We start from the raw sequence: 7445 nt of genomic DNA on the forward strand, positions 1-7445 counted from the left end.
GTTAGGTTAGTATGCTTGCACGTTTGTACTTTAACTTTTTTTGGCTCGGCTTCTTTCGACGCCGATGCCGGCGACGCAGCTCTCTCTCGCCCGCCAGCCACCGAGAAAAGGGTGCGCTCCGACCGGCCCCGCACCGCTCTTTCTTGGCTCATTCGAAATTACTGTCTTTCGCTCTGACATGCCTTACCTAGGGTTAGGTTAGTATGCTTGCACGTTTGTACTTTAACTTTTTTCGGCTCGGCTTCTTTCGACGCCGATGCCGGCGACGCAGCACTCTCTCGCCCGCCAGCCACCGAGAAAAGGGTGCGCTCCGACCGGCCCCGCACCGCTCTTTCTTGGCTCATTCGAAATTACTGTCTTTCGCTCTGACATGCCTTACCTAGGGTTAGGTTAGTATGCTTGCACGTTTGTACTTTAACTTTTTTCGGCTCGGCTTCTTTCGACGCCGATGCCGGCGACGCAGCACTCTCTCGCCCGCCAGCCACCGAGAAAAGGGTGCGCTCCGACCGGCCCCGCACCGCTCTTTCTTGGCTCATTCGAAATTACTGTCTTTCGCTCTGACATGCCTTACCTAGGGTTAGGTTAGTATGCTTGCACGTTTGTACTTTAACTTTTTTCGGCTCGGCTTCTTTCGACGCCGATGCCGGCGACGCAGCACTCTCTCGCCCGCCAGCCACCGAGAAAAGGGTGCGCTCCGACCGGCCCCGCACCGCTCTTTCTTGGCTCATTCGAAATTACTGTCTTTCGCTCTGACATGCCTTACCTAGGGTTAGGTTAGTATGCTTGCACGTTTGTACTTTAACTTTTTTCAGCTCGGCTTCTTTCGACGCCGATGCCGGCGACGCAGCACTCTCTCGCCCGCCAGCCACCGAGAAAAGGGTGCGCTCCGACCGGCCCCGCACCGCTCTTTCTTGGCTCATTCGAAATTACTGTCTTTCGCTCTGACATGCCTTACCTAGGGTTAGGTTAGTATGCTTGCACGTTTGTACTTTAACTTTTTTCGGCTCGGCTTCTTTCGACGCCGATGCCGGCGACGCAGCACTCTCTCGCCCGCCAGCCACCGAGAAAAGGGTGCGCTCCGACCGGCCCCGCACCGCTCTTTCTTGGCTCATTCGAAATTACTGTCTTTCGCTCTGACATGCCTTACCTAGGGTTAGGTTAGTATGCTTGCACGTTTGTACTTTAACTTTTTTCGGCTCGGCTTCTTTCGACGCCGATGCCGGCGACGCAGCACTCTCTCGCCCGCCAGCCACCGAGAAAAGGGTGCGCTCCGACCGGTCCCGCACCGCTCTTTCTTGGCTCATTCGAGTTTACTGTCTTTCGCTCTGACATGCCTTACCTAGGGTTAGGTTAGTATGCTTGCACGTTTGTACTTTAACTTTTTTCGGCTCGGCTTCTTTCGACGCCGATGCCGGCGACGCAGCACTCTCTCGCCCGCCAGCCACCGAGAAAAGGGTGCGCTCCGACCGGCCCCGCACCGCTCTTTCTTGGCTCATTCGAAATTACTGTCTTTCGCTCTGACATGCCTTACCTAGGGTTAGGTTAGTATGCTTGCACGTTTGTACTTTAACTTTTTTCGGCTCGGCTTCTTTCGACGCCGATGCCGGCGACGCAGCACTCTCTCGCCCGCCAGCCACCGAGAAAAGGGTGCGCTCCGACCGGCCCCGCACCGCTCTTTCATGGCTCATTCGAGTTTACTGTCTTTCGCTCTGACATGCCTTACCTAGGGTTAGGTTAGTATGCTTGCACGTTTGTACTTTAACTTTTTTTGGCTCGGCTTCTTTCGACGCCGATGCCGGCGACGCAGCACTCTCTCGCCCGCCAGCCACCGAGAAAAGGGTGCGCTCCGACCGGCCCCGCACCGCTCTTTCTTGGCTCATTCGAAATTACTGTCTTTCGCTCTGACATGCCTTACCTAGGGTTAGGTTAGTATGCTTGCACGTTTGTACTTTAACTTTTTTCGGCTCGGCTTCTTTCGACGCCGATGCCGGCGACGCAGCACTCTCTCGCCCGCCAGCCACCGAGAAAAGGGTGCGCTCCGACCGGCCCCGCACCGCTCTTTCTTGGCTCATTCGAAATTACTGTCTTTCGCTCTGACATGCCTTACCTAGGGTTAGGTTAGTATGCTTGCACGTTTGTACTTTAACTTTTTTTGGCTCGGCTTCTTTCGACGCCGATGCCGGCGACGCAGCACTCTCTCGCCCGCCAGCCACCGAGAAAAGGGTGCGCTCCGACCGGCCCCGCACCGCTCTTTCTTGGCTCATTCGAAATTACTGTCTTTCGCTCTGACATGCCTTACCTAGGGTTAGGTTAGTATGCTTGCACGTTTGTACTTTAACTTTTTTCGGCTCGGCTTCTTTCGACGCCGATGCCGGCGACGCAGCACTCTCTCGCCCGCCAGCCACCGAGAAAAGGGTGCGCTCCGACCGGCCCCGCACCGCTCTTTCTTGGCTCATTCGAAATTACTGTCTTTCGCTCTGACATGCCTTACCTAGGGTTAGGTTAGTATGCTTGCACGTTTGTACTTTAACTTTTTTCGGCTCGGCTTCTTTCGACGCCGATGCCGGCGACGCAGCACTCTCTCGCCCGCCAGCCACCGAGAAAAGGGTGCGCTCCGACCGGCCCCGCACCGCTCTTTCTTGGCTCATTCGAGTTTACTGTCTTTCGCTCTGACATGCCTTACCTAGGGTTAGGTTAGTATGCTTGCACGTTTGTACTTTAACTTTTTTTGGCTCGGCTTCTTTCGACGCCGATGCCGGCGACGCAGCACTCTCTCGCCCGCCAGCCACCGAGAAAAGGGTGCGCTCCGACCGGCCCCGCACCGCTCTTTCTTGGCTCATTCGAAATTACTGTCTTTCGCTCTGACATGCCTTACCTAGGGTTAGGTTAGTATGCTTGCACGTTTGTACTTTAACTTTTTTCGGCTCGGCTTCTTTCGACGCCGATGCCGGCGACGCAGCACTCTCTCGCCCGCCAGCCACCGAGAAAAGGGTGCGCTCCGACCGGCCCCGCACCGCTCTTTCTTGGCTCATTCGAAATTACTGTCTTTCGCTCTGACATGCCTTACCTAGGGTTAGGTTAGTATGCTTGCACGTTTGTACTTTAACTTTTTTCGGCTCGGCTTCTTTCGACGCCGATGCCGGCGACGCAGCACTCTCTCGCCCGCCAGCCACCGAGAAAAGGGTGCGCTCCGACCGGCCCCGCACCGCTCTTTCTTGGCTCATTCGAGTTTACTGTCTTTCGCTCTGACATGCCTTACCTAGGGTTAGGTTAGTATGCTTGCACGTTTGTACTTTAACTTTTTTCGGCTCGGCTTCTTTCGACGCCGATGCCGGCGACGCAGCACTCTCTCGCCCGCCAGCCACCGAGAAAAGGGTGCGCTCCGACCGGCCCCGCACCGCTCTTTCTTGGCTCATTCGAAATTACTGTCTTTCGCTCTGACATGCCTTACCTAGGGTTAGGTTAGTATGCTTGCACGTTTGTACTTTAACTTTTTTCGGCTCGGCTTCTTTCGACGCCGATGCCGGCGACGCAGCACTCTCTCGCCCGCCAGCCACCGAGAAAAGGGTGCGCTCCGACCGGCCCCGCACCGCTCTTTCTTGGCTCATTCGAAATTACTGTCTTTCGCTCTGACATGCCTTACCTAGGGTTAGGTTAGTATGCTTGCACGTTTGTACTTTAACTTTTTTTGGCTCGGCTTCTTTCGACGCCGATGCCGGCGACGCAGCACTCTCTCGCCCGCCAGCCACCGAGAAAAGGGTGCGCTCCGACCGGCCCCGCACCGCTCTTTCTTGGCTCATTCGAAATTACTGTCTTTCGCTCTGACATGCCTTACCTAGGGTTAGGTTAGTATGCTTGCACGTTTGTACTTTAACTTTTTTTGGCTCGGCTTCTTTCGACGCCGATGCCGGCGACGCAGCACTCTCTCGCCCGCCAGCCACCGAGAAAAGGGTGCGCTCCGACCGGCCCCGCACCGCTCTTTCTTGGCTCATTCGAAATTACTGTCTTTCGCTCTGACATGCCTTACCTAGGGTTAGGTTAGTATGCTTGCACGTTTGTACTTTAACTTTTTTTGGCTCGGCTTCTTTCGACGCCGATGCCGGCGACGCAGCACTCTCTCGCCCGCCAGCCACCGAGAAAAGGGTGCGCTCCGACCGGCCCCGCACCGCTCTTTCTTGGCTCATTCGAAATTACTGTCTTTCGCTCTGACATGCCTTACCTAGGGTTAGGTTAGTATGCTTGCACGTTTGTACTTTAACTTTTTTCGGCTCGGCTTCTTTCGACGCCGATGCCGGCGACGCAGCACTCTCTCGCCCGCCAGCCACCGAGAAAAGGGTGCGCTCCGACCGGCCGCGCACCGCTCTTTCATGGCTCATTCGAGTTTACTGTCTTTCGCTCTGACATGCCTTACCTAGGGTTAGGTTAGTATGCTTGCACGTTTGTACTTTAACTTTTTTTGGCTCGGCTTCTTTCGACGCCGATGCCGGCGACGCAGCACTCTCTCGCCCGCCAGCCACCGAGAAAAGGGTGCGCTCCGACCGGCCCCGCACCGCTCTTTCTTGGCTCATTCGAAATTACTGTCTTTCGCTCTGACATGCCTTACCTAGGGTTAGGTTAGTATGCTTGCACGTTTGTACTTTAACTTTTTTTGGCTCGGCTTCTTTCGACGCCGATGCCGGCGACGCAGCACTCTCTCGCCCGCCAGCCACCGAGAAAAGGGTGCGCTCCGACCGGCCCCGCACCGCTCTTTCTTGGCTCATTCGAAATTACTGTCTTTCGCTCTGACATGCCTTACCTAGGGTTAGGTTAGTATGCTTGCACGTTTGTACTTTAACTTTTTTCGGCTCGGCTTCTTTCGACGCCGATGCCGGCGACGCAGCACTCTCTCGCCCGCCAGCCACCGAGAAAAGGGTGCGCTCCGACCGGCCCCGTACCGCTCTTTCATGGCTCATTCGAGTTTACTGTCTTTCGCTCTGACATGCCTTACCTAGGGTTAGGTTAGTATGCTTGCACGTTTGTACTTTAACTTTTTTCGGCTCGGCTTCTTTCGACGCCGATGCCGGCGACGCAGCACTCTCTCGCCCGCCAGCCACCGAGAAAAGGGTGCGCTCCGACCGGCCCCGCACCGCTCTTTCTTGGCTCATTCGAAATTACTGTCTTTCGCTCTGACATGCCTTACCTAGGGTTAGGTTAGTATGCTTGCACGTTTGTACTTTAACTTTTTTCGGCTCGGCTTCTTTCGACGCCGATGCCGGCGACGCAGCACTCTCTCGCCCGCCAGCCACCGAGAAAAGGGTGCGCTCCGACCGGCCCCGCACCGCTTTTTCTTGGCTCATTCGAAATTTCTGTCTTTCGCTCTGACATGCCTTACCTAGGGTTAGGCTAGTATGCTTGCACGTTTGTACTTTAACTTTTTTCGGCTCGGCTTCTTTCGACGCCGATGCCGGCGACGCAGCACTCTCTCGCCCGCCAGCCACCGAGAAAAGGGTGCGCTCCGACCGGCCCCGCACCGCTCTTTCTTGGCTCATTCGAAATTACTGTCTTTCGCTCTGACATGCCTTACCTAGGGTTAGGTTAGTATGCTTGCACGTTTGTACTTTAACTTTTTTCGGCTCGGCTTCTTTCGACGCCGATGCCGGCGACGCAGCACTCTCTCGCCCGCCAGCCACCGAGAAAAGGGTGCGCTCCGACCGGCCCCGCACCGCTCTTTCTTGGCTCATTCGAGTTTACTGTCTTTCGCTCTGACATGCCTTACCTAGGGTTAGGTTAGTATGCTTGCACGTTTGTACTTTAACTTTTTTCGGCTCGGCTTCTTTCGACGCCGATGCCGGCGACGCAGCACTCTCTCGCCCGCCAGCCACCGAGAAAAGGGTGCGCTCCGACCGGCCCCGCACCGCTCTTTCTTGGCTCATTCGAAATTACTGTCTTTCGCTCTGACATGCCTTACCTAGGGTTAGGTTAGTATGCTTGCACGTTTGTACTTTAACTTTTTTCGGCTCGGCTTCTTTCGACGCCGATGCCGGCGACGCAGCACTCTCTCGCCCGCCAGCCACCGAGAAAAGGGTGCGCTCCGACCGGCCCCGCACCGCTCTTTCTTGGCTCATTCGAAATTACTGTCTTTCGCTCTGACATGCCTTACCTAGGGTTAGGTTAGTATGCTTGCACGTTTGTACTTTAACTTTTTTCGGCTCGGCTTCTTTCGACGCCGATGCCGATGCCGGCGACGCAGCACTCTCTCGCCCGCCAGCCACCGAGAAAAGGGTGCGCTCCGACCGGCCCCGCACCGCTCTTTCTTGGCTCATTCGAGTTTACTGTCTTTCGCTCTGACATGCCTTACCTAGGGTTAGGTTAGTATGCTTGCACGTTTGTACTTTAACTTTTTTCGGCTCGGCTTCTTTCGACGCCGATGCCGGCGACGCAGCACTCTCTCGCCCGCCAGCCACCAAGAAAAGGGTGCGCTCCGACCGGCCCCGCACCGCTCTTTCTTGGCTCATTCGAAATTACTGTCTTTCGCTCTGACATGCCTTACCTAGGGTTAGGTTAGTATGCTTGCACGTTTGTACTTTAACTTTTTTCGGCTCGGCTTCTTTCGACGCCGATGCCGGCGACGCAGCACTCTCTCGCCCGCCAGCCACCGAGAAAAGGGTGCGCTCCGACCGGCCCCGCACCGCTCTTTCATGGCTCATTCGAGTTTACTGTCTTTCGCTCTGACATGCCTTACCTAGGGTTAGGTTAGTATGCTTGCACGTTTGTACTTTAACTTTTTTTGGCTCGGCTTCTTTCGACGCCGATGCCGGCGACGCAGCACTCTCTCGCCCGCCAGCCACCGAGAAAAGGGTGCGCTCCGACCGGCCCCGCACCGCTCTTTCATGGCTCATTCGAGTTTACTGTCTTTCGCTCTGACATGCCTTACCTAGGGTTAGGTTAGTATGCTTGCACGTTTGTACTTTAACTTTTTTTGGCTCGGCTTCTTTCGACGCCGATGCCGGCGACGCAGCACTCTCTCGCCCGCCAGCCACCGAGAAAAGGGTGCGCTCCGACCGGCCCCGCACCGCTCTTTCTTGGCTCATTCGAAATTACTGTCTTTCGCTCTGACATGCCTTACCTAGGGTTAGGTTAGTATGCTTGCACGTTTGTACTTTAACTTTTTTCGGCTCGGCTTCTTTCGACGCCGATGCCGGCGACGCAGCACTCTCTCGCCCGCCAGCCACCGAGAAAAGGGTGCGCTCCGACCGGCCCCGCACCGCTCTTTCATGGCTCATTCGAGTTTACTGTCTTTCGCTCTGACATGCCTTACCTAGGGTTAGGTTAGTATGCTTGCACGTTTGTACTTTAACTTTTTTTGGCTCGGCTTCTTTCGACGCCGATGCCGGCGACGCAGCACTCTCTCGCCCGCCAGCCACCGAGAAAAGGGTGCGCTCCGACCGGCCCCGCACCGCTCTTTC

This window comes from Styela clava, unplaced genomic scaffold (genome assembly GCF_964204865.1).
Source record: "Styela clava unplaced genomic scaffold, kaStyClav1.hap1.2 HAP1_SCAFFOLD_81, whole genome shotgun sequence".
NCBI lineage: Eukaryota > Metazoa > Chordata > Ascidiacea > Stolidobranchia > Styelidae > Styela > Styela clava.